The sequence below is a fragment of the Melanerpes formicivorus genome, unplaced genomic scaffold (assembly GCF_026170545.1).
Source record: "Melanerpes formicivorus ecotype bairdi unplaced genomic scaffold, bMelFor1.0.p_v2 SCAF_1, whole genome shotgun sequence".
NCBI classification, from domain to species: Eukaryota; Metazoa; Chordata; class Aves; order Piciformes; family Picidae; genus Melanerpes; species Melanerpes formicivorus.
In genome coordinates this window covers 498607-525728 of record NW_027142353.1, presented here as the reverse complement: position 1 = coordinate 525728, position 27122 = coordinate 498607, and positions in this window count along the sequence as shown.

Sequence of the window (27122 nt, the reverse complement as noted above, 5' to 3'; positions counted from 1 at the left end):
GGAGTACTCATTTTCTATCAGTACTAGAAAGACCTGTACAGTAAATACAAATCATGATTTCTTAAACTAGCAATGATTAATTTGGCTCATTTAGGGCAGAAAACACACAAGAGTTTTACCAAGCCTGTGTCAAGAAATAGTGTTTGAAAAAAATACAATTTATTGGATAAGTATTTTATTCTTTTCATTTATTTTATAAAGATAAATATATGTTACTAGATTTCTGTCAGAAAAGCAGATACCTACACCAATTGAGATGACAGAGAAATTAAGGTTAATAAAGACAACATTTAGCCAATTGAAATCTTTCTCCAGAAGAGATGACAACAATGGTGGCCTTTTGTCATGATAAATTAGAGAACCTTGACACTATTTCTAGATGTAAAGATATTTATCATCTTGATCTCCCAGGAGCAAGACATCTGAAGATTGTATTGAAAAGCTATTAAAACTGTTTTCACTGAATTGAAAACATCTGAGTAATAATGTTAAAAATCCTCAAAATTCACATTTACAAGGTATCATGGGGTTCTGCCCACTACTGGAAGGAAACAAAAATGTCAGAGTGTCCTAAGACTTATCAACAAATAATCTAGTGTAATCACATATAAGACATCCATGTAATATCTGACTCTTCAAGAGACACAATATTCCCCACTCCAGTTCTCTGAAGTATTCAAGGCCATCTGACCAACATTGCACCACTTTTCACTCCGATTATTCTGAAAGGCAAATTTTGTCAGCCAGTGCCTAATGAATTCTACTGTGACTATTGTTAAAAGTAGTAAAATAAAAACACCACTTTAATTCTTTTTCTAGATTATTGCCCAAGACTTAGCATGAAAGTGGACATTTCATTAAAGATTAAACAAGAAAAAAAAACCCAAGAACAACAAAACCAAACCAAAACAAAACCAAAAATACCTTTCATTCTAGGTGCTCCATGTAATTTCTTTCAAAATAGGTTTTGAAATGTAAAGAGAACTTGCAAAATTCATAAAGACTAAGTTTTCATGCATTTTTTACATGAGCCATGAAAAACTTGTCACCTGTGGCACACTACTTTATCACAGGTATATTTTACAGGACCCAATTAAGCCTATAGACTTGAAGATAGCTATTTACTTTAGAGAGGCACACATAATTAAGTTCCCCAATGGACTTGGAAAGAAAATGTCAAAAAAGATGTTAATTGGGAATATTGTTATTGTTTATTTGTGCAACAGGTGACTGAAAACTTGAATTTCCTTACTGTATCAAAAAGTAAGCATAGGATATGGAAAAAAAGAGAGAGAAAAAGAGGCAAGATTATGTGAAAATACAGTTGTTGTGATGATATTAATATTTAAAGTTTGATTTAAGGAGATTTATGGATTTACTAAGCCCTTATCTAGGAAGAAAAATAGAGGTAAGTGGTTGTCCTGAAGGGTCAAACCCCAAAACATGCCCTAGCCCAGACAGTAGGCTAAGCACCTGTGAATGTGCTAACCTGGACACTTCCCAGGGTCCAGATAAACAGGTAGCACAAGTAATTAACTTTGTGACACAGCTGTGAACTCTGTGTGTGTCCCTGGCCATGTTGGGATATGCCCCATCCTATAGGCCCAGTTATCAAGGTTCTGTGTTACCAAAGGTCATTAATTGCCCTGGGACAGTATTTAAACAAGCCAAGAAGTTAGGCAACTTGCCTTGTTTTCATTCAGCAAGCAACAGGTGTCAAATGCTGCCCGAGTAGCAGCTGAAGGGCCTGAACTAACAGGCAATAACTACACCCAGACCTTGCACCTGGACCAAAGCAAGCTCTAAGAGAATTGAATCCCAGAAGAGGCTACAGCCCAGCAAAAGAGTACACAAGAGAGAGCACCGCCCCCCCCAGCCCTCTCTAAGCCAAGAACTGCTTGAATTACAGCCACAGCATCTGGGAAGATACCAGACAGAGGAGCAAGTTGCAAGTAACTGGCTAATTTGCCACAGAATCTCATCTGTGGGAAAACCACAGATCACAGCCCCTGTATTTCCAGTTTGAATCAATGTGTTGGAAATGTTAGATCTGTGCTTAAATCAGTTATTTAAGTGTCTGTGGAATGTAACACCCACAAATGAAAAGAACCTGCAAATATATTTTGTAAATAAGTTATGTTGGTGTCTGAAATTACTACTGCCTAAGATATTAAGTAATAAAATATATAAGAATATATAAAATATATTAAAATATATATTTTATTACAGTGGGTTTACATTATGGCCTATAATTTCTGCTAGCTTTGTGTTATCCTTTCTGAAGGTAGCTACATATATCACAGAGACAGAATGAAAGGTCATTTTTTTCTTCTTTGTCCTACACTGTCTTCTACTTCCCTTCCCTTCATTTGTGTTGCTTTTGTGATCAGCTGACTTCATGGTGATCTGATCAGTTCATTAATCTGGAAAAAAATTAACCAAAGAAATTATATATATATACATATATATTCAAGTTTAATGACTTGAGGCTTCTATCATTACAAAGTACACAATAGGAGCAGAAGGTAAAAATAGAGGGAATGATCCTTTTGATAGGTATATGTTGTTAAATCATCACAGCTATGAAATCTAAGCACACCCTGAGCAACCTTTATTCAGCCCCTGTGTGAAGGCAGTTGAAGCATTGCCTTCACATGGAATACATGAATGGCTCATCTGAAGTATAAGAGCTTTTCTATGTAATTAAATTACTCTCATGCTGAAGTGTTTATTTATTGTTCACAGATGGAGAAAATGTATAATTATTTGCAAAGTTATTACTAATAGAAAGTAAAATCAGAACTTTTTTTTTTGTAAAAAATAATGTAGTTCTGGAGTCTTTGTTAAGACAAAACAATTATATTGATTTTTTTAACTGTTTCTTTTACTGTGAATTTGCCAGTGTTCACATGTGCAGGAGTGTGAGGAATTTACAGTACCAAATGTGGCAGTTTATCCAAATACTTTTCTGCATCAACAGTGGGGAAAAAATGCCTAAGGGTAAAAAAGAAAACTGTGAATTAGGCTTTTGTCAAGTGGAGTTAGCTACAGACCTTCTAAGGAAAGCAGGACTTGACAGAATTGAAAAATTATAAAAATATTAAGTTTATAGTCTCAGAGCTTGCTGATGCTCCTTTCAAGAACATACCCAGAATGCAAAACTCTGATTTCTGCTAGTGAGTAATGATTTCTTGTGATGATCCTAGATGAGATAATTAGGTTTCTCTATGAATAGTAACTGATCAGGGAAACAATGTTTGCAAGATGGTCCTTATTTCCAGTCTGTAAGTTTAAATCTGGTTGGGCGAGTACATCATTCTTCATCCAATATTAGAGATCCTCTCAAAATAACTCATGGCTTGCTTGGGAGCAAAATTTTCAATACTAGAAGGAAATCCTTGCAGATTTATTGTTTATATTGCTGTACAAATCTCCTACATTGTGGTTTGAGGGGGTAAGAGAAGAATTCCCTCACTGTAGAAGACAAAATTGCCAACACTGGAATTTATAGGGAAATCTGTTCTTTATCATTCTCATAAAGTGACACTGCCTATTGCTCAGTAAGAACTGGCACAGATGTTGTACAAAAAATGTCACAGTTATAGTGCATCATGATCTTGTGTATGATCATCATGGCAGGAATGAGTTAATTATATATTTATTTGATTATTAGCCTCTAAAGGTTGAACATAGCAAATTGATTTACTTCTATAAAAGCACATTTTCTGTTGTCAGTTTTGCCTTAACTGTTTGTTCTGTACACAAATTGGATCTGACATTCAGTGCTACACCATAATGGCTTTTAAACACTGTTTATCAGTGTAAACAAAGCATCCATATTTCAGAATTCCCTGGCTTTGTGGTTATCATTTACACGTGGGATTCTTTGTAAACAGTCAAGTGATGTGATCTAGTCTAAAATTACATGAACTGAAAATAAGATTGCACAGTTAAGGACTCAAAGATCAGAAAAGTGCAACATTAAGGCAGTAGAATTAACCTTACATCATTGATTTTATACATATGCACTGCAAACCACTACTCAATGTTATTATTGTAGCCTATAGGTATAGAATCATAGAATGGTCTGGGTTGGAAAGCACCTCCAAATATCATCTAGTCCAACCCCCTCTGAAGTAAGCAGGTGCATTCTCAACTAGATCTGGTTGTCCATTGTCTCATGCACTCTACAGTTTGGCCCTACAGACAAAAAAAGGCATTCCATGTTTGATTAGTTTATTAAAAGAAGAAATATATTTCTTCTAATATAAGCAAAATTAGATTATTCTCCAAAATATCAATTAATCTTCTTTTAAAGACAAATCTTTTTTACTTATCCAAATCCATATACATATACACAGCTTTGTATATGTGTGCCTTTTACATGAAAGACTGAAATTGTACTATTATTTCCAGAACAAGGATTCAGTCTTAGAATGAACAGCAACAAAACAAGCAAAAAACCTCCAGCCATTCTTGTGTACCACTTTTCCTGATTCTGCTGCTCTCTTAGAGAACTCAAAGATTTCACTAAAACAAGTTGAGTTAAAAGATTACCTTCAGGCTCATGATACACATAGGCTAAGAGCTTTCAATTTGCATTTTGAACTGTAACATCAATATGTAGTGGAAAGGTTTGTTCTGATAATGTCAAAGTTTTGTTAAACTATAGGCTTTCCTGGTTCTGCTTTGGCATGTGCATACAGGAGTCACACTGATAAAGTAATAATACTGTGAAACAGTGTCACTATATTTCCTATATTTCTCTACAAATAATTGCTATTTATGGAATAGAATCCTAATTATCAATGTAGTCACTGAGAAAACTCTTACTAATTTCAGTATGGTAATAATAATCTTTGTTATTCTCACATGAGCTGACCACAATCATAATCTTTATTACATAATTACTAGCAGTTTTTATCCTTAAGTATAAATCACAAAGTTGTCATTTAGAATTTTTATTCTTCCATAAAAGATTTTAAAAACAATAAACATTCATTTCAATCCATTAAAAAGAAATATGAATGTGATAAAACATCACGGCGCTATACTTATTGTTAGGAAAATGCTATGAAAGATAGAGCAGCACTGTTTCATCTACTAAAGCTTTCCTAGAACTGGTAAATCAGTAGTGTAGTATTTGGGGGTTGGTTTGTTTGTTTTCCTACACAGTTGCTTTCCTCTGATTTCCTAACAAATTGGTAAAGTATCATAGTATCATTCAGGGTTGGAAGGGACCACAAGGATCATCTAGTTCCAACCCCCCTGCCATGGGCAGGGACAACCCACACTAGATCAGGCTGGACAGAGCCTCATCCAGCCTGCTCTTAAACACCCCCAGGGACGGGGCCTTGACCACCTCCCTGGACAGCCCATTCCAGGGTCTCACCACTCTCATGGTGAAGAACCTCCTCCTCACATCTAGCCTGAATCTCCCCACCTCCAGCTTCATTCCATTCCCCCTAGTCTTATCACTACCTGAGATCCTGAGAAGTCCTTCCCCAGCCTTCCTGTAGGCCCCCTTCAGATACTGGAAGGCCACAATTAGGTCACCTCAGAGCCTTCTCTTCTGCAGACTGAACAGCCCCAACTCCTTCAGTCTGTCCTCATAGGAGAGGTGAAAGTGCTGTATTGTATCCCTCAGGGACTTTACCCTGTAATTCTAAGCAATGAGACTTTTAAAACCAGAACTTGCTGGTAACTTATGCTTAAATAGTAGTTACACTAAGACATACTTTTCTTGATGGTAGTGAATTGTCAATCTTTATGACAATGTTAAATAGTTAGAATAAGGGAATTTAGAAAGAAAATACAGAATCAAAACCCCTCAGACTCAGGGATGTGCTTTCAGCTTCACTGCTTTTTGTCATATTCTTCTGCCCCATCTTATTGTACAGTTGCTTATGCATCTTGTCAGATATTTGGGTGAGAGGCCCTAGCTCAGCATCCAGTCTAGTTCTTTGTATTCAAAATTGTCTGTTAGTGTAACTGACAATTGCTCATGTGAGTCTGAGCTCAGTTGTGTATCCGTATCTGCGTTTTGATAAAATCCTCAGGAGGGTATTGATTTCCATGTGGAGAAAAGCACACTCAGACTAATGAAGTAAGACAATAGAAGTTTTTTTTTTTTTGTTAAGGAACTCCAGAACATTAAGATAATAAACCATGCCTACAGTATGGTTTCCTATATTTATTGTTTAAAAACTATAAGGAATGCATAGCTAATCTTTGAAAAGTAACAGCTTAAGACTGCATTTCAGAATGGTACAGGCATGAATGTTATGAATGGGTGATTTAATTCCTAAGGGAAAAGCATCAAAATCAATATTTTTTTCCTGTATAAATTCTTTAGTTATTTTATATTCATCAGTGAATGTGTTGATATCTTTGTTTCTGAGAAAATTCATTGTTTTAAAACACTTCCTAATTAGAGATACAGAGCCGGTGTCAAAGTTACTTTGAGTTAAATTGCTCTACCAATCTATTACTTTGAGCTAGCTGTATCGAGACCTAAAAATTAAGTTTCAAGGCTGAGTGTTTGGGATAAGGACATTAAAAATACTCATGAGAAATTACATGAGCCAAAGAATGGACAGAGTAATGAGTACTATAAAATAGATAGGATTAGTGTTGGCTAATTTCTCCTGTAAAGGAAAGATCTTTCTTAAAGGTCTTGAAAGTTTCTGGGCCTGGATAGTTACTCAGTAAGAATAAGGATAATAGTATCTGTAGTCTATAGATGCCATTCTAATAAATACCAGCACTCAAAATGGAATAACAAAGCCCTATTTAGCAAAATATCTTTAAATAAAAACTTACTTCAAAAATAAGTCTCAGATCAACACCTACAAATTAAGAGGGCTGTGCCATGTCAAACAACCAACAACCAAAAAAACAAACCGACCAATCAGCCAACCAAAAAAAAATCCCCAACCAACCAAAAAACCCCAACAATAAAAATTAAACCAAAAGACTGCACCTGGAATACTGCATCCAGCTCTGTAGTCTTCAATACAGAAAGGTCACAGACCTGATGGAGAGGGTTCAGAGGAGGGCTGCAAAAATAGTCAGGGAGTTGGAGCACTTATGCTCTCAGGACAGGCTGATGGAGCTGGGGTTGTTCAGCCTGGAGAAGAGAATGCTCCAGAGAGACCTAATCACCACCTTCTAGTACCTGAAGGGGTCCTGCAAGAAGGCTGTAGAGGGACTGTTTAGGAAGGCCTGAAGTGATGCAATGAGGGGCAATGGTTTAAAATTAGAGAAGAGTCGATTTAGATTGAGTAGTGGGACAGAGTTCTTAACAAAAGAAGAGAATAAACCAGGTTGGGAGAGACCTTCAAGATCATCATGTCCAACTGTTGTGATTTGGGAAGCTAATTCTCCCACCATGGGCAAAAACAATGACTCAGACAAATGGATTGCAAACAATGGTGGAAAGTTTAAATGGGAAAGCAAAAAACACTAACAATAAAAGTAAAACAGAGAACCACAAGCACGGTGACAAAAGAGAGAGCTCCCAGAACATACCCAAGAATATCCCATCCCCACCTGGGGGTTCACCCAAATCCCCCCCAGGGCTCTTTCTTGCCGCCCCCCCCCCCCCCCCCCCCCCCCCCCCCCCCCCCCCCAGCCCTGGGCAGGCCCAAGGGAGGCAGCTCACGCCATTTTACCTAGGCACTGGCGAGGGAGGAAATAGGAAGTGAAGACCCCGTACAACAAAGCTGGTGAGGGGTTTGGAGCACAAGTGCTATGAGGAGAGGCTGAGGGCTGGTATTGTTTCACCTGGAGAAGAGGGGGCTCAGGGGAGACCTTACTGCTGTCTACAACTACCTGAAGGGTGGTTGTAGCCAGGAGGGGGTTGGTCTCTTCTCCCAGGCAACCAGCACCAGAACAAGTGGACACAGTCTCAAGCTGCACCAGGGGAGGTTTAGGCAAGAGGTGAGGAGAAAGTTCTTCATTCAGAGAGTCATTTGCCATTGGAATGGGCTGGCCAGGGAGGTGGTGGAGTCACCATCCCTGGAGGTGTTCAGGAGGGGATTTGACGTGATACTTGGTGCCATGGTTTAGTCATGAGGTCTGTGGTGACAGAGTGGACTTGATGATCTTCAAGGTCTCTTCCAACCTTGGTGATTCTGTGATTCTTTAGCTTAGAGAAGACAGAGGTGACCTCATCAATGTTTATATAGGTGTAAAGGGTGAGTCCCAAGAGGATGGAACCAGGCTCTTCTTGTTGGTGCCCAATGACAGGACAAGAGACAATGGGTGGAAGTTGAGGCATAAGAAGTTTCACATAAGTATGAGGAAAAACGTTCTCACTGTGAAGGTGACAGAGCACTGGAGCAGGCTACCCAGGGAGGTTGTGGAGTCTCCCTCTCTGGAGATTATCAAAAAGCATCTGGATGCATTCCTGTGTAATCTGGTGTGGGTGGTCCTGCTCTGGCATGGGGGTTGGGCTAGATGATCTTTCAAAGCCCCTTCTAGCCCCTGAAATTCTGTGATTAAAGGTACCTTCCAACCCCTGACATCCTATGATCCTTGAGCACAACCCTCCTTGGATGCCTGAAGGTTCACCTGCCACGTAGCTTCATGTCCCACCCTAAGCATCACAGAAACAGAGAATTGTGTTGGTTTGAAGAGACCTTTAAGAGCATCAGGTCCAAGCTAGTACTGCCAGGTCCCCACTACACCCTTGCCCCTCAGCACCATATCTCCATGGCTTTTCTATCTCTCCAGAGAAGGGGGACTCCACCACTGCCTTGGGCTGCCCTACTCCAGGGTACAGGGAAACAAGGAGAAGAAACAACAAAACCTGCTCCTCTACCACCATCCTGCTTCATCTTCCTAAAGCAGCTCCTGCTCCCTCTACACCATCCTCCCCCCTGCCTAAACAGCTTTTGCTCCACCACCCCCATTTTTGCACCCATCCCAGAGCCAGGGGCAAGACCCTCAACCAGCCAAGACACCACACAAAGGACCTCAGCCCCAGTAAGGAAGCTACTGGCACATGGTTGATATTGGAGTAGTCATCAAATCCCTTCCTAGCTAACCGGGGGGCCACCAGGCCCCCCGGCCTTTGTTGTCACCACCACCATCACCCAGTGTGCACCATGAGGACTCACCAGTGACAAGAGGAGGATCCCTCTGCCCAGATGGGCTCAGCTAAGGGATTCTGTCGTTCCTGGGGCCGATTAAAAAGGGGAGTGGGTGGGGAGGGCAAAGTGGCCACACCTGGGATGGGAGGAGACTCCAACAGAGCCCAGGTGCTCTGGGATTTGAGAGGAGAAAGGGGGAAATGGGGGTGGGTGGAGTGGAAAAGGGGCAGATATGGTGGGAAAGGGAAGGTAGTGGTGAAAGAAGGGGATTTTAAATAACTTAATTTTCCATAAATCTTTCATAATGCACAACTGCAGTTCATGGTTTGCTTTGCCTCCATGCAAAAAGAACAAACCCATCAATACTTCATAAAGTAAAGCTTCATCTTCCCAAAGCAGCTCCTGTGCTTTTCAGATGAAGATAACAAGTCTTAACAACAACAAAACACAAAACAGAGTAAATTTTTTTCTCTCAATACTAGCAGACAACACTAGGACGATTGAGGGACTGGAGTACATGCCCTATGAGGAAGGGTTGAGAGGCCTGGGGTTTTTCAGTGTGGAGAAGAGAAGACTGTGAGGGGTTTTAACAAATGTTTATAAATAGCTGAGGGCTGCATGTCAAGAGGGAGGGGGCAGGCTCTGCTCACTTGCACCTTGTGATAGGACAAAGGGCAATGGATATAAACTCCAGCACAGGAGGTTTCACCTCAACTTGAGGAGGAACTTCTTCGCTGTGAGGGTCACAGAACACTGGAGCAGGCTGCCCTGAGAGATTGTGAAGTCTTCTTCTCAGGAGACTTTCAAGACCCATCTGGATGTGTTTCTGTGCAACCTGTTCTAGATTCTATGGTCCTGTCCTCGCAGGAGGGTTGGACTTGATGATCTTCAAAGGTCCCTTCCAACCCCTAACATCCTATGATCTCATGACCTTTTTATTCTTCCTAACATCCAGCCTAAACCTCCCCTGGCACAGCTTGCACAACTGTTTTCTGTTGTTGTTAAGACCTGTTATCTTCATCTGAAAAGCACAGATTTTCCTGCTAAGCAAAATGATAATTACAGGAAGATTTCATTGTAATAGCAGTTGAACTGCAGTTGTACATTATGAAAGATTTATGGAAAATTAAGTTATTTAAAATCCCCTTCTTTCACCACCACCTTCCCTTTCCCACCATATCTGCCCCTTTTCCACTCCACCCACCCCATTTCCCCCTTTCTCCTCTCAAATCCCAGAGCACCTGGGCTCTGTTGGAGTCTCCTCCCATCCCAGGTGTGGCCACTTTGCCCTCCCCACCCACTCCCCTTTTTAATCGGCCCCAGGAACGACAGAATCCCTAAGCTGAGCCCATCTGGGCAGAGGGATCCTCCTCTTGTCACTGGTGAGTCCTCATGGTGCACACTGGGTGATGGTGGTGGTGACAACAAAGGCCGGGGGGCCTGGTGGCCCCCCGGTTAGCTAGGAAGGGATTTGATGACTACTCCAATATCAACCATGTGCCAGTAGCTTCCTTACTGGGGCTGAGGTCCTTTGTGTGGTGTCTTGGCTGGTTGAGGGTCTTGCCCCTGGCTCTGGGATGGGTGCAAAAATGGGGGTGGTGGAGCAAAAGCTGTTTAGGCAGGGGGGAGGATGGTGTAGAGGGAGCAGGAGCTGCTTTAGGAAGATGAAGCAGGATGGTGGTAGAGGAGCAGGTTTTGTTGTTTCTTCTCCTTGTTTCCCTGTACCCTGGAGTAGGGCAGCCCAAGGCAGTGGTGGAGTCCCCCTTCTCTGGAGAGATAGAAAAGCCATGGAGATATGGTGCTGAGGGGCAAGGGTGTAGTGGGGACCTGGCAGTACTAGCTTGGACCTGATGCTCTTAAAGGTCTCTTCAAACCAACACAATTCTCTGTTTCTGTGATGCTTAGGGTGGGACATGAAGCTACGTGGCAGGTGAACCTTCAGGCATCCAAGGAGGGTTGTGCTCAAGGATCATAGGATGTCAGGGGTTGGAAGGTACCTTTAATCACAGAATTTCAGGGGCTAGAAGGGGCTTTGAAAGATCATCTAGCCCAACCCCCATGCCAGAGCAGGACCACCCACACCAGATTACACAGGAATGCATCCAGATGCTTTTTGATAATCTCCAGAGAGGGAGACTCCACAACCTCCCTGGGTAGCCTGCTCCAGTGCTCTGTCACCTTCACAGTGAGAACGTTTTTCCTCATACTTATGTGAAACTTCTTATGCCTCAACTTCCACCCATTGTCTCTTGTCCTGTCATTGGGCACCAACAAGAAGAGCCTGGTTCCATCCTCTTGGGACTCACCCTTTACACCTATATAAACATTGATGAGGTCACCTCTGTCTTCTCTAAGCTAAAGAATCACAGAATCACCAAGGTTGGAAGAGACCTCGAAGGTCATCAAGTTCACCCTGTCACCACAGACCTCATGACTAAACCATGGCACCAAGTATCACGTCAAATCCCCTCCTGAACACCTCCAGGGATGGTGACTCCACCACCTCCCTGGGCAGCCCATTCCAATGGCAAATGACTCTCTGAATGAAGAACCTTCTCCTCACCTCGCGCCTAAAATTCCCCTGGTGCAGCTCCCCTGAGCCTCCTCCTCTTCAGGTGAAACAGTCCCGGCTCTCCAGCCACTCCGGCCCCAGCCTGTAGCTCTGTGTGGCATTGTCATGGCCAAAGTGCCACATCTGGCACTTAGATTTGTTGAATGCCATCCTGTTGGACTATGCCCATCTGTCCAGTCAGTCGAGGTCCCTCTGCTGAGCCTTTTTGCCCTCTAACAGATCAACACCTGCTCCCAACTTGGTGTCGTCTGCGAATTTGCTAATGACTGACTCAATCCCCTCATCCAAATCAACAATGAAGATATTAGTGAGGATGGGGCCCAGCACTGATCCCTAGGGGACATGACTAATGACTGGCTGCCAGCTGGATGTGGCACCATTCACCATCACTCTCTGGGCAAGGTTCTCCAGCCAGTTCCTAATCCAGCACGGAGTGTGGCTGTCCAAGCCATGAGCTGACAGCTTCGCCAGCATTTTGCTGTGGGGGATGGTCAAAGTCCTTGATGAAGTCCAGGTAGACTACATCCACAGCCTTCTCCACATCCACCAGATGGGTCACCTGATCATAGAAGGAGATCAGGTTGGAGAGGCAGGATCTGCCCTTCCTGAATCTGTGTTGACTGGTGTCGGAGGGTTGGAAGGGAAATGTCGGCACCTTCTCCTCCCCCCGGAAAGTGAAAGGAAAAGATAAACTCACAGCTAAATTAGGGAAGCAGTGGGTGCTGTATATTTACAAAGCAACATAGGATATGCAGGGGAATATACCGGATTTACAATATTTACAATATATACAAAAATATACAATAAAGTAGCACAGAAATGAGAGTTCCCCCCTCTGCTGAGGGGGTTCCCCACCTCTGCTCCCCCCTCTCTCCCCCTTTCCCCAGAGAGGGTTAGAAAGAGAGAAAAGAGGAAAAAATTAAAAGCAGTTATGTGTTAATTGGAAAGCAGTTAGTACAGGCCTTGCAGTTTATCAGTTTCAAGGTCAGTCTTGGCTGTAAGCCCAGGAGCTGCGAGCTGCAAGCCACCAGAGGAGGGGAAGACAGACTGAACAGAAAAGTGCAGGAATGCCCAGGATACTTTGCTGCACTCCCAGTTCAGAAGGTGCTTCCTCCCAATCTACCAATTAAATTAGTTTAGATCCATCTTTTCGTTTACAAATATCCGACCACCATGTTTCCTTTCTTAAGGGGACAGCCTCAAACGGTCACAACTGGGCCTGATCTGTTGGCCATCCTTCAGGTTATTGCTGCCAAGATAATCTGCTCCATAATTTCCCCTGACACTAAGGTCCGGTCTTTTGTTTAAATCCCCACATGTGCCACAGGATACTACGATCAGTGCGTAATTACAACATTTGATTTTTATAAGCATCTATTAATGGTCTGTTGCCCTAGGGAATTCTGGAGTCCCCCCCACCTTGTGGGCAATCTCCAGCTTTGTTGCCAATGTTCCTTTTTCCTTTACAGTTTAAAGTGCTGCTGTTATTTCTGGATTTTTGCTCATATTGTTTAAATTGTTAATTGTTCCTGCTGGTGAGATATCTGTTCCACAACTGAATATGTCAGTAAATAGGTTTTATTAATATTTTCCATGGGGTTGTTATGATTAATAAAGTTATTAATATGTTTATTAATTGTTCTGCCTATTGAATATTAATAGAAAACCATTGACTAAGGGATTAAATGCATTCTTTTGGCCTTTAATAGAGAATAAATTACTCATGAGTAATAAAACATAGGTGTTACAAATACTGGAGAAGTTAACTGTATATCTTGCCCCATGCATTCTGTGACTTGTACTCATCAGAATACCCACTGAGTCAGACTTGCATTTCTGGAGGAAACATTACAGGTCTTACATTGTAATATTTTAGTCCTTCACAAATCCTGTAGGACAATGTTACATGTGATTGAGTCTTATAGGATTACCTCATAGTCGTCTAGAAATCCCTTTAATCCATTATAAAATCCTTAGGATTGTTTTGTGAAGGCACAAAGGGACATAGCTCTGACCAAGTATGCTTCTCACAAAATACCTCCCTTAGGATATCACATCCACAATTCCATGCAAAGTTGGTGGTATTTTCTATTTCTGTTTAATAAACTCCTTGGGGGTTTATGGTTCAGATACAAGCAGAGTGTGTGTGTAAAGGTTTACATTACCTCATTTTACTGAGTAAATTAAGTTGGTCTGCTGTGCATAAGTTTCTAAAAAAAGATTTCTTTATCAGTTGTAACAGCAATAACATTCAAGGTTAAATAAAAGTAATCCCTTTAACATCTAGAAGTATTATAAGATTGAACTCTAACCTAGATTTACAAGTAAATACCTTGCCTGAATATACTCAACAAGTTCTGCTATCATCAGTTTTAACAGAGAAAAATTCTATGAAAATAATAAGGTAACAATACTGTGTTACTATTTGCATATCATATATGTGTAAAAAAAAAAAATAAAATATGACTGGTTAAGAGGAAGACTCATTCCTGTAGTTGTTTTGTTGTACTTTTATCACTGTTAAAGTTCGGACAAATGTTACTGTATATGCATGTACATGTGCACATATTTTCATCTTTGGATAGTGTCTGTCCAAGTGTGCAGGGATGTCATTTGAAAAAGACATCTGGAGTTGAAGATGGATTTGAAGAAGAGATTACATAGGTATATGCACACCAAAAGAGAAAACAAGAAACATGGGCCAAGTGCTGAATTGGACAGAAAATCTGGTGACAGAGACCAAATTAAAAAATTAAAGTGCCTAGCGCCATCTTCAAATCACTCTTAGCTGTTAGACCTGCCTTTAGCAATACTTAAACCTTTCCAATCCATGGACAAGTCTGAAGCAAGAAAGACTTACTTCTTCTTGAAGTAAATTAAGGAAAACTTACTTTAAGGTAAAGTAAGGTCAACTTAGGGAACATTTACCCAAACTGGAGATATGGAAGTTCATTTATCTTCAAAACATGCATGAAGTACAGAAGAAGCTGGCCAATGTCTTTGTGGACATTTAATCATATTTGAAAGATCATAGAGATCAGGATTTATTCCTGAAAACTGAAAGAACGTAAATGACACATTTGTGTTCAAGAAAGACAAAAAGGAGGAACCAGGTAACTACAGGACAGTCAGCTTCAGCTCATCTATGGGACAGTGATGGCATAAGTAATCCTGGAAACCAGACACATTGACAAGACGGTGATTTGGAATAGTCAGCATGGATTCATCAAAGGGAAATGATGTGTAATCACTCTAGTAGCCTTGTATGATCAGATGACTGGCCTGATAGATTAGAGGACTGTAATAGATGTGACTTTTTTAGACTTCAAGGATTTTTTGACACTATCTCCAATACTACCCTCATTGACAAATCGATGGCATATGGGCTAGATAAGTGGACAGTGAGATGGATTTTAAACTGGACAAACTACCAGGCTTTATGTCCAATGGCAGTTCAGCTATTACTGGTATATCTCAGGGGCTGATACTGAGGCCAGTGTATTTTATCACTTTCGTCAAGCATCTTGATGCACTCTCAGCACGCTTGCAGGTGCTATGAAGTGAGAAGTGAGAGATACAGCAGACATTTGTATTGCCATCAGAGGAATCTCAGTGGGCTAGAGAATTGGGTTGACATGAATTTCATGACATCCACCAAAGGAAAAAGCAAATTCCTGTACTTGGGGAGGAATAACCTCATTCGTCAGTATAGGCTGAAGCCCACTGGATGGAAAGCAGCTTTACAGAAAAGGTTCTAGTAGTCCTCATGGACAAGTTGAATATAAGCCTGCAATGTGCCTTCATCACGGAGAACAGTAGCAGGTCAAGAAAAACATTCCTTTTTTTTCCCCTCAGCCCTAATAAGACACGTGTGAAATACTGTGCCTAGTTCTGTCCTTTCTAGTACAAGAGGAAAACAGTCATAGTGGAGGAGGTCCAGGAGAGGGGCATAAAGATATTTGACTGGAACATTTTTCATATAAGGAAACAGTGGGGGAAATGGGACTGTTCAGTGTGAAGAAGGCTCAGAGGGCCATATCAATGTTTGTAAATGCATGATGTACATATATGATGAATGGAATTAAAAAAATCATTTCAGACACTTTTCAGTGGTAGCCAGTGACGGGATAAGAGGCAATAGTCACAAAGTAACATATAGGAAATTCCTCTGAAAAGAATTTTTGTTTTGTTTTGCAGCTAGTTGAACACTAAAAAAGGCTGCTTGGAGAGGCTATAGAGTATCCACCCTTGGAGGTATTTAAACCCAATGAGATAAAACACTGCATTAATATCAGAAAAAAAGAAAGAAACAAAGAATGATCATGATTTGAGGGCAAATACCCTTTAAATGTGTTTTAGTCTTCTAGTCTCCAATTTTCAGTATTAACTATTAAATTATTTAGTATTCAATAACAGAAATATGTACCTATTCTAAAAATACATAGAGAAACAAACCCAAAATGAACAAACAAAACAACAACTCCCCCCCACCCCCCAACAAACAAAACCAAAACAAACAAACAAAGGAGATAATTCAATTATTATATAGTGGGATTTTGACAAATTCCAGTAGTGGATAGCAACATAACATTGTTTTTTTATGAATGAGATTGAGTATTTAAGCAGTAGATACAGATTGGCATGAGAAAGAAAACATTGAACTAATATAGCTTGATCTTTGATGTTGTTTTAGTAGGAAAACAAACAGAAAATTTGATTATTATACATTGGGATTTTCACAAATTCCAGCAGTGGAGAGCAGCATAGCATTGTATTTTAGGAATAATATTGAGTATTTAAGCAGCAGATAGAGATTTGGATGAGGAAAAAAACAAACATTGAATTAACACAGCTTGATCTTTGATGTTATTTTAGTAGGAAAACAAACATTTACAAGTTATAAATAATGGACTGCAAATGAATTAGTATAGCTATGATTCATGGTTTCTCATCAAGATGCACCATTCCATATCTAGTAAAAATATTCTAGCAGTGGATCTCTATAAAGCCCTGGTTTCTTGGCTGTGTTTAAAGATGCAATCCTAAACTTCAAAGCTTTTTGCAGCAAAAGCTATGATTTGACTTAATAATTAGTGAGACCACAATGCTTCAGAAGTTATAAAATCAAAACAGGGGAGAGGGGAGTGTGTTATTCTCAACTGCTATTATAAATTTAATGAAATAAATGCAATTGCAACGCTGTATGCAAGGTGAATCTCCATTAACATACATGGTATTGCATCAAGCTGGATGACAATAATTTGTGAACAGCTATATAAGGCATGCATTGTTGTGCTTTTTATAATCATAGAGCATACTGCATAGAAATATATGCATCCTGGCATGCATCAAGAATAGTGTGGCCAGCAGGAACAGGGAAGTCATTGTGCCCCTGTACTCTGCATTGGTTAGGCCACACCTTGAGTACTGCGTCCAGTTCTGGGCCCCTCAGTTTAAGAAGGACATTGAGACACTTGAACATGTCCAGAGAAGGGCAAAAATGCTGGTGAGAGGCCTCAAGCACAAGTCCTATGAGGAGAGGCTGAAGGAGCTGGAGTTGCTTGGCCTGGAGGAGAGGAGGCTGAGGGGAGACCTTATTACCGTTTACAACTACCTGAAGGGTGGTTGTAGCCAGGAGAGGGTTGGTCTCTTCTCCCAGGCAACCAGCACCAGAACAAGAGGACACAGTCTCAAGCTGCACCAGGGGAAGTTTAGGCAAGAGGTGAGGAGAAAGTTCTTCACAGAGGGAGTTGTTAGCTGCTGGAATGTGCTGCCCAGGAAGGTGGTGGAGTCCCCATACCTGGAGGTGTTCAAGAGGGGATTGGACGTGGCACTTGGTGCCATGGTTTACTCATGGGGTCTGTGGTGACAGATCTTTGAGGTCTCTTCCAAGCTTGGTGATTCTGTGACACGTTAGTTACAAATTTCTCATTGTACTAATGAAAGAACATTTGCATATATTATCATGTTAATATTCCAGGATAGTTTAGTTCTTTCTAGACCTGAATGATATTTTACCAATAAAACTAAATGCACAATTACACATGAAATAGTTTTGTTCCCTTTCACCATCAAAGTCTAAATCCAACTATAATTACTTACATTTCCTCAGAACTTACCTAACCAAGCTAAACAGCGAAGGCTTGTAAGCTTCCAGAAAGCCTAACTCTAGGAGATACTCTATTCTGCTTGTCAATACTTCCCCATCGTGTCTTTCCAAGTTTCCTATAATTCTAGGGAATCAAATAATTATCTCCTTATCCTTTATATATTCTCGTTCTATATACTATTACAAATCATGCAGTCATTTACTTAAGAGTCTGATAAATTACTTTGAGTTACGGATACCTTCCTTTCATCAGCTTGTAACTTTGAAGGTGCTCAGAGGGAGAAGGTGGAAATGGGGGAACAATTTCGAGAAATTAACACAGAAATATATATAGTATTAATTAATATGATGAAGAGTAAGCACACTGAGCTATATTGGCATGTTGTGGCTCACATCCATATGGCTAAACTACCGCAGCTATATTACTTACTGTGACTAGTTACTTATCTGTGCTGCCATCCACATATTTTCATTACCTGAAACAGACTGTGTTGATGTGGACTGGAACTATGTAAAGGCATATAATGAGTACACATCATGGATAATCACAGACTATTATTTGATGTCATGTTCTGATCCTATAATTATTACTAGTATAGACCTTAATATCATCTCCCATCTTACTCTTTCTCCTACATAGATGCTGGAAGCCCCTATGCCATTTACTGAGCTCAGCAGACAATGATGATGGACAGAGTAAGAAAGAAAATACCACTCCCATTGAGTTGAGAGATGGAAGGTAAGATGTTCCGGCATAGAGGCAGAACTAGGAAACTGCTCATTGATAGGGTATAAGTTTGACAGACGAATCCAGAAAATCAGAACAAAATACCTACAGCACAATGTTTCATGAAGGCACTTACTTATCCTTTCCTCTAGCCCATTTTTAGCATCTGTTATACCACAATGTCTTAGCAGAAGTGTCACAAAGTGGTCTAGTACGGAATGTCATTGGAATTTCCCCGCATAGTATCACAGAAGACCTTTAGAGGAAATGCCATCCACATTATGGTAGGAGATAAACAGATTTCAAAGCAAAATTCAGTCAAAAATAGTTCAAACAAATTAAAACATTCAATGTATTTTCATGAAAAAATTGACCCCAGATCTCAGGTTGAATCCAGGAAGAAACAGCATGCAATCCACTTTTAAGTTTGCTGATTTTTGGTGTAATACCCTGGGAAGTTTGGCACTATAATGAGAGCCACAGAGTGAATGTCACTAAAGCTTTTGTTATTTGTTGGTTAGCATCTGGATATATTCAAAATACTGTATGAAGTCCACATTAAGAATGATAGTATCATGGTTAATAGTTTCCATTCCTTTGCAGTTCCTTCTGGTGGAATGGTTGGATATTATATAATTATATAATTGTATTCATGATAATGTTATCTGCATCCATCTCATGTTGATTTTAGAGTAAGTTTTCACTTACTAGAATTTGAAAAATCACAATAGAGAAAGAAACTTGATTTGTCGATTTTTCCCTTTGACATTGGTAATTCTGTTTATGATGACAATATTAGTATCTATACAATGCATACATTAAAACACAAGGTATCCAGTCCAGAAATTTAATTCAGCATATTTTGAAGTCATTAAGTCCCTCACTCTAAGCAGCCATAGTCTAAGTCCTCAGCAGCAGAAAGTTTGATCTCCTTCTATGACCAGGTGACCCACCTGGAGGATGTGGGAAAGGCTGTAGATGTAGTCTATCTGGACTTCAGCAAGGCCTTTGACACCATTCTCCACAGCAAACTCCTGGCCAAGCTGTCAGCCCCTGGCTTGGACAGCAGCACTCTGTGCTGGTTTAGGAACTGGCTGGAGGGCTGAGCCCAGAAAGTGGGGGTGAATGGTGCCACATCCAGCTGGTGACCAGTCACTAGTGGTATCCCCCAGGGATCAGTTCTGGGCCCGATTCTGTTCAGTATCTTTATTGATGATCTGGATGAGGAGATAGAGTCCACCATTAGTAAGTTTACAGATGGCACCAAGTTGGGGGCAGAATCGATCTGTTGAGGGTAGGAGAGTTCTGCAGAGGGACCTTGACAGGCTGGAAAGATGGGCAGAATCCAATGGCATGATGGCATTTAACAAGTCCAAGTGATGGGTTCTGCACTTTGGTCACAACAACCCCATGCAGTGCTACAGGCTGGAGTTGGAGTGGCTGAAGAGCAGACAGGCAGAAAGGGACCTGGGGGTACTGGTTGACAGTAGGCTGAACATGAGCCAGCAGGGTGCCAGGTGGCCAAAAAACCATTGGCAGCCTGGCCTGTATCAGGAATAGTGTGGCCAGCAGGAGCAGGGATATCATTGTGCCCCTGTACTCAGCACTGGTTAGGCCACACCTTGAGTACTGTTTCCAGTTCTGGGCCCCTCAGTTTAAGAAGGACATTAAGACACTTGAACATGTCCAGAGAAGGGCAAAAAGGCTGGTGAGAGGCCTCGAGCACAAGCTGGGGTTGCTTAGCCTGGAGAGGAGGAGACTCAGGGGGGACTTTATTGATCTCTACATCTACCTGAAAGGAGGTTGCAGCCACGTAGGGGTTGGTCTCTTCTCCCAGGCAACCAGTGACAGAACAAGAGAGCACAGTCTCAAGCTGTGCCAGGGGAGCTTTAGGCTCAAGGTGAGGAGAAAATTCTTCACAGAAAGAATAATTTGCCATTGGAATGGGCTGCCCAGGCAGGTGGTGGCATCACCATCCCTAGAGATGTTCAAAAAATGATTGGATGTGGCACTTGGGACCATGGTTTAGTTTTCAGGTGGTGTTAGATGATAGGCTGGACTTGATGATCTTTGAGGTCTTTTCTAACCTGGTTGATTCTGTGATTCTATGATTCTCACTGAGTTGGGAAACTTTTAGGCATAAATTTGTCAAATTAAATTTTTACTCCTTTGAATCTACTTTATCCTTCTACTTATTTCTCTATCCCTAGTTTTATCCTAAAGATAACCTTAGGTAGAATGTTTTTAAAATATATATTTTAAAAATAACCATTTACATGACGTTCCACATTTTAAATTGAACAATACAGTTCTAGAACAGTAATTGCTTTAAGATCTTTGGAAAGCATGAACAGATGAATATCATGAATTTCAATGAGTCCATTCACATTTTTCATGTGTAATAAACCCAGGCAGTAGGGAATAAAGCTGACAGTCTGTTGTTTCTTCTATATGACTCAGATACTTTTCCTTTCACGCTTTAGGCAACAGTTATGCAAAATACATCTTGAATCATGACCTGCAGGAAAAGTGATGAATTCTCAGTCTTTTCCTCAGAGTGAGAAATCCTTGGTAGTTTTCCAACATGGGTTAATTTCCAGCTCATTTAACATTGATCAAATTGTATAAGAAAGGGCATTCCAAACCTCAGGATTTAATCATCCCCTCAGATTGTCTTGTATTTTTCATTGAAAATCATATTACTTCCTTCAAAGAAAACAATTTAAAAGATTCCCTTTGATCATATGAGAGCTGTCCAAGCTTTCTGTATGTTCATACTACAATTTCCTCCTCTCCCAAACAAATCTCTTGGAGAACATCTCTGTGTTTTGATTTTGCTGATCTCACAGCACTGATGACTTTGACTTTGCTTTGGCATCATTAATCTCATCAAACCTTTTTCTTCCTGCCCTAACACCTTCCAACATACCTAAAGCAGTACTAATTTTTTACGCTTTGGGCCTTTGATGACTTCACAGAAATCATGCTTTCTTGTGGCATCTGGACATATTTCAAGATGTTTCTTCTATCCAGAAAGCTGTCCACAAGAACAGGGAGCCTGCAATCTTTAAGCTTGTCCCTCTGCTGAATCCTTATGTTTTAGATAAATATACAGTCTTCTAAGAATTTACAGTAGAAATTCTGAAACTTCTGTTTGGTTTTGTGGGGTTTTCTTCTTTTGTTTGTTTCTGTTTTTCTGTTTTGTTGTTTGGTTTTTTTTTTTGGTGCAGATGCTTGTTGTTTTGGTTAGGGTTTTTTGTTGTTTGTTTTGTTTTGGTGGTTTGCTGTTTCTTTTTTTCCCTTGCTAAAGTGACTACTTTGAACAACTGAACCATAGGAACTTATTCAATTACCTAACTGAATATCAAATATTTTTCTCCAAAATATTTTGTCTGACCACCATCACTGGAGGTGTTTAGGAAGAGACTGGATGGGGTGCTTGGTGCCATGGTTTAGTTGATTAGATAGTGTTGGGTGACAGGTTGGACTCGATGATCTCAAAGGTCTTTTTCAACCTGGTCCATTCCATTCCATTCCATTCCATTCCATTCCATTCCATTCCATTCCATTCCATTCCATTCCATTCCAGGCATGCACAGTTGGAATTTGTTGCTTTATTTGAAAACAGACTTGGGGTTGGATTTTTTACACATTTTTTTTTCCCCAATTTTTAATAAAGGCTTCTTCTGAAACCATTTAAAGTCAATGAAAAGAGTCCAAAATTACTTTTTCCTTTGAAGGTCATAAATTGCACTGCTCATATATCTTTGACCACTATATCTTACTGCCTGTAATTTTTCTGTGTTCTTAGTAATATTAATTCCAATCAATATCACTTCATATCCCATATGTGCAGGCTTTTCTAAAAGACATGCAAAGAAGTAACAAGTATTCATGGCGGTTGACACTATCTCTCAAAGCCATATTGATTACTAGGAGAGTCAAATATGGATTTGTAGATTTTAGAATAATAATTAGAAAAATACTCTCTTGAAGTGAAATATAATGTTTCATACATTTCATATAAGCAGAAATTACTTTCCTTTCACGGAAAATTAAGATATATTTTTTCCCTTCTTTCTATTAGCATTTCAGATGAAAGTATTTCCACTCATTTCCTTCTTAATGGACATATAAAAATAGCTAAAGCCTTTTAGTACTGCATGTTTCTTTCGAGCAAAAAAAAAAATGTCAAGAACCTTGATAAAAAATCTCTAAATAGGAGTAGTGCAAATAGTAAAGCAATCAATTGCTTGCTTCAATTCAGTAAATACAAACTGAATTCTGTCAGCTGATATTTATGCTAAGAACAGCCCTTAGCACTTTTTACTGATGGTCACTTAATGCTGAAAATTCACTAGATTTTTTATTTCTTTCTTCATTGTATACTCTCTATCCTACTTGAAAGAAAGAATTCAGTGAGAGAGGAAAAGTGTTTATACTTTTCTTATACTATGAACCAGCTCTTCTGGTTCAAGGAACCAATACTTAACCAAGAGATCAAATAACCATGACCCATGGAATTCATCCACAAAGCTCCTTGAGAAGAATGACCCAGCACCTATCTCTGAATCTCCACTAGACTCTGCAGTGCGCCTGTAGCTGTATAATATCCTATTGTTCTGTGTATTTTTCTCACTTCAGTGTTAGGCAGAATGATGTCATGGTGTCACAACCCACCAGAATGTGTGGGGGTTTTTATGATTTTTCTTTTCCTTTTCTCTTCTCTTTAGAATAACCTTTATTAGAATAAACCAAACCAGGTTGGAAGAGACCTTCAAGATCATCGTGTCCAACCCATCAACCAATCCAACCCACCCAAACAGCTAACCCACGGCACCAAGCACCTCATCAAGTCTCCTTCTGAACACCTTCAATGACGGCGACTCCACCACCTCCCCGGGCAACCCATTCCAATGGGCAATCACTCTTTCTGTATAGAACTTCTTCCTAACATCCAACCTGAACCTCCCCTGGCGCAGCCTGAGACTGTGTCCTCTTGTTCTGGTACTGGCTGCCTGGGAGAAGAGACCATCATCAGCCTGTCTACAACCTCCCTTCAGGTAGTTGTAGAGAGTGATAAGGTCACCCCTGAGTCTCCTCTTCTCCAGGCTAAGCAGCCCCAGCTCCCTCAGCCTCTCCTCATAGGGTTTGTGTTCCAAGCCCCTCACCAACTTCGTTGCTCTTCTCTGGACTCGTTCCAGCAAGTCAACATCCTTCCTAAACTGAGGGGCCCAGAACTGGACACAGGACTCGAGGTGTGGCCTAACCAGTGCAGTGTACAGGGGCAGAATGACCTCCCTGCTCCTGCTGGCCACACTGTTCTTGATGCAGGCCAGGATGCCATTGGCCCTCTTGGCTGCCTGGGCACACTGCAGGCTCATGTTAAGCCTACCATCAACCAGCACCCCCAGGTCCCTCTCTGCCTGGCTGCTCTCTAGCCACTCTGACCCCAGCCTGTAGCACTGCATGGGGTTGTTGTGGCCAATGTGCAGAACCCGGCATTTGGATGTGTTAAATCTCATGCCGTTGGATTCTGCCCATCTATCTAGCCTGTCGAGGTCCCTCTGCAGAGCCTCTCTACCCTCCAGCAGATCAACTCTTGCCCCCAGCTTGGTGTCGTCAGCAAATTTACTGATGATGGACTCAATGCCCTTATCCAGATCATCAATAAAGATGTTAAAGAGGATGGGGCCCAGCACTGATCCTTGGGGCACACCACTAGTGACTGGCTGCCAGCTGGATGTGGCACCATTCGCCACCACTCTCTGGGCTCGGCTATCCAGCCAGTTCCTAACCCATCGCAGTGTGCTCCCGTCCAAGCCATGGGCTGACAGCTTGGCCAGCAGTTTGCTATGGGGGACGGTGTCGAAGGCCTTGCTGAGGTCCAGGTAGACTACATCAACCGGCCTCCCCACATCCACCAGGCGGGTCACCTGATCATAGAAGGAGATCAGGTTGGTCAGGCAGGACCTGCCCTTCCTAAATCCATGCTGACTAGGCCTGATCCCTTGGCCATCCTGTAAGTGTTGTGTTATTGAACTCAGGATGACCTGTTCCATGATCTTGCCTGGCACTGAGGTCAGGCTGACAGGCCTGTAATTTCCTGGCTCATCCAACGTGGCCCTTCTTATGGATGGGCACCACGCTGGCCAGCTTCCAGTCCTCTGGGACCTCGCCAGTGAGCCAGGACTGCTGGAAAATTATGGAGAGTGGCTTGGCCAGCTCATCTGCCAGCTCTCTCAGCACCCTAGGATGAATCCCATCTGGTCCCATGGACTTGTGGGGATCCAAGCTGCTAAGGAGAGTTCCAACCACCGCCTCATGGAACATAGGGAAACTGTGCAGCTCCCTGGCTCCTTCTGCTAGCTCTGCAGGCCAGCTGTCAGGAAGACGTTCTGCCCTTCTAGTAAAAATTGAGGCAAAGAAGGTGTTAAGTATCTCTGCCTTTTCCTTATCCTTGGTTACAATGTTCCCCTCCGTATCCACCAAGGAGTGGAGGTTTTCCTTCCCCTTCCTCTTACTATTAATGTATTTATAGAAGGACTTTTTGTTGTCCTTCACAGTAGAGGCCAGTTTAAGCTCCAAGTGTGCTTTTGCCTCCCTAATTCTCTTCCTACAAGACCTAACAACATCCTTAAACATTCTGTGGGTTGCCTCCCCTCGCTTCCAAAGGTGATACACCCTCTTTTTTTCCCTCAGTTCCATTAAAAGTTCATGAACCATCCAGGCTGGCCGTCTGCCCCGGCGGCTCATCTTCTGGCACATTGGCACAGCCTGTCCCTGAGCCTTCAACAATTCTTCATTGAAGTAGGTCCAGCTCTCCTGGACCCCTTTGTTTTTAAGGGCTTTATCCCAAGGAACCCTCTGAATTAGTTCCTTGAGTAACCCAAAGTCTGCCCTCCAGAAGTCCAGAGTGGAGGTCTTCTTGCCGCCCCTCTTGGCTTGACCAAAAACCGAGAATTCAATTATCTCGTGGTCACTGGACCCCAAACACCCTCCGACCACCACATCGCCCACCAGTCCTTCCCTGTTGGTGAAGAGGAGGTCAAGCATAGCCTTGCCCCTGGTAGGCTCTCGCAGCACCTGGGATAAGAAGCTGTCCTCCATGCATTCTAAAAACCTTCTAGACTGTCTCCTCTCTGCCGCGTTGAGTTCCCAGCACATGTCAGGCAGGTTGAAGTCGCCCATGAGAACAAGGTCCGGCGATCTTGAGACAGCCCTAAGCTGCCTATAGAATGCTTCGTCAACATCTTCCTCCTGGTTGGGTGGTCTATAACAGACTCCAACCAGGGTGTCTGCCCTGCTGGTCTTCCCTCTAATTCTTATCCACAAGCATTCAACCCGATCGTCTCGTCTCGTCTCGTCTCCTCGAGTCTCCTCTCCTCTCCTCTCCTCTCCTCTCCTCTCCTCTCCTCTCCTCTCCTCTCCTCTCCTCTCCTCTCCTCTCCTCTCCTCTCCTCTCCTCTCCTCTCCTCTCCTCTCCTCTCCTCTCCTCTCCTCTCCTCTCCTCTCCTCTCCTCTCCTCTCCTCTCCTCTCCTCTCCTCTCCTCTCCTCTCCTCTCCTCTCCTCTCCTCTCCTCTCCTCTCCTCTCCTCTCCTCTCCTCTCCTCTCCTCTCCTCTCCTCTCCTCTCCTCTCCTCTCCTCTCCTCTCCTCTCCTCTCCTCTCCTCTCCTCGAATCTCCTCTCCTCGAATCTCCTCGAATCTCCTCTCCTCTCCTCGAATCTCCTCTCCTCGAATCTCCTCTCCTCTCCTCTCCTCTCCTCTCCTCTCCTCTCCTCTCCTCTCCTCTCCTCTCCTCTCCTCTCCTCTCCTCTCCTCTCCTCTCCTCTCCTCTCCTCTCCTCTCCTCTCCTCTCCTCTCCTCTCCTCTCCTCGAGTCTCCTCTCCTCGAGTCTCCTCTCCTCGAGTCTCCTCTCCTCGAGTCTCCTCTCCTCGAGTCTCCTCTCCTCGAGTCTCCTCTCCTCGAGTCTCCTCTCCTCGAGTCTCCTCTCCTCTCCTCGAGTCTCCTCTCCTCGAGTCTCCTCTCCTCGAGTCTCCTCTCCTCGAGTCTCCTCTCCTCGAGTCTCCTCTCCTCGAGTCTCCTCTCCTCTCCTCTCCTCGAGTCTCCTCTCCTCGAGTCTCCTCTCCTCGAGTCTCCTCCCCTCGAGTCTCCTCCCCTCGAGTCTCCTCCCCTCCCCTCCCCTCCCCTCTCCTCTCCTCTCCTCTCCTCTCCTCTCCTCTCCTCTCCTCTCCTCTCCTCTCCTCTCCTCTCCTCTCCTCTCCTCTCCTCTCCTCTCCTCTCCTCTCCTCTCCTCTCCTCTCCTCTCCTCTCCTCTCCTCTCCTCTCCTCTCCTCTCCTCTCCTCTCCTCTCCTCTCCTCTCCTCTCCTCTCCTCTCCTCGAGTCTCCTCTCCTCGAGTCTCCTCTCCTCGAGTCTCCTCTCCTCGAGTCTCCTCTCCTCGAGTCTCCTCTCCTCGAGTCTCCTCTCCTCTCCTCGAGTCTCCTCTCCTCGAGTCTCCTCTCCTCGAGTCTCCTCTCCTCTCCTCGAGTCTCCTCTCCTCGAGTCTCCTCTCCTCGAGTCTCCTCTCCTCTCCTCTCCTCTCCTCTCCTCTCCTCTCCTCTCCTCTCCTCTCCTCT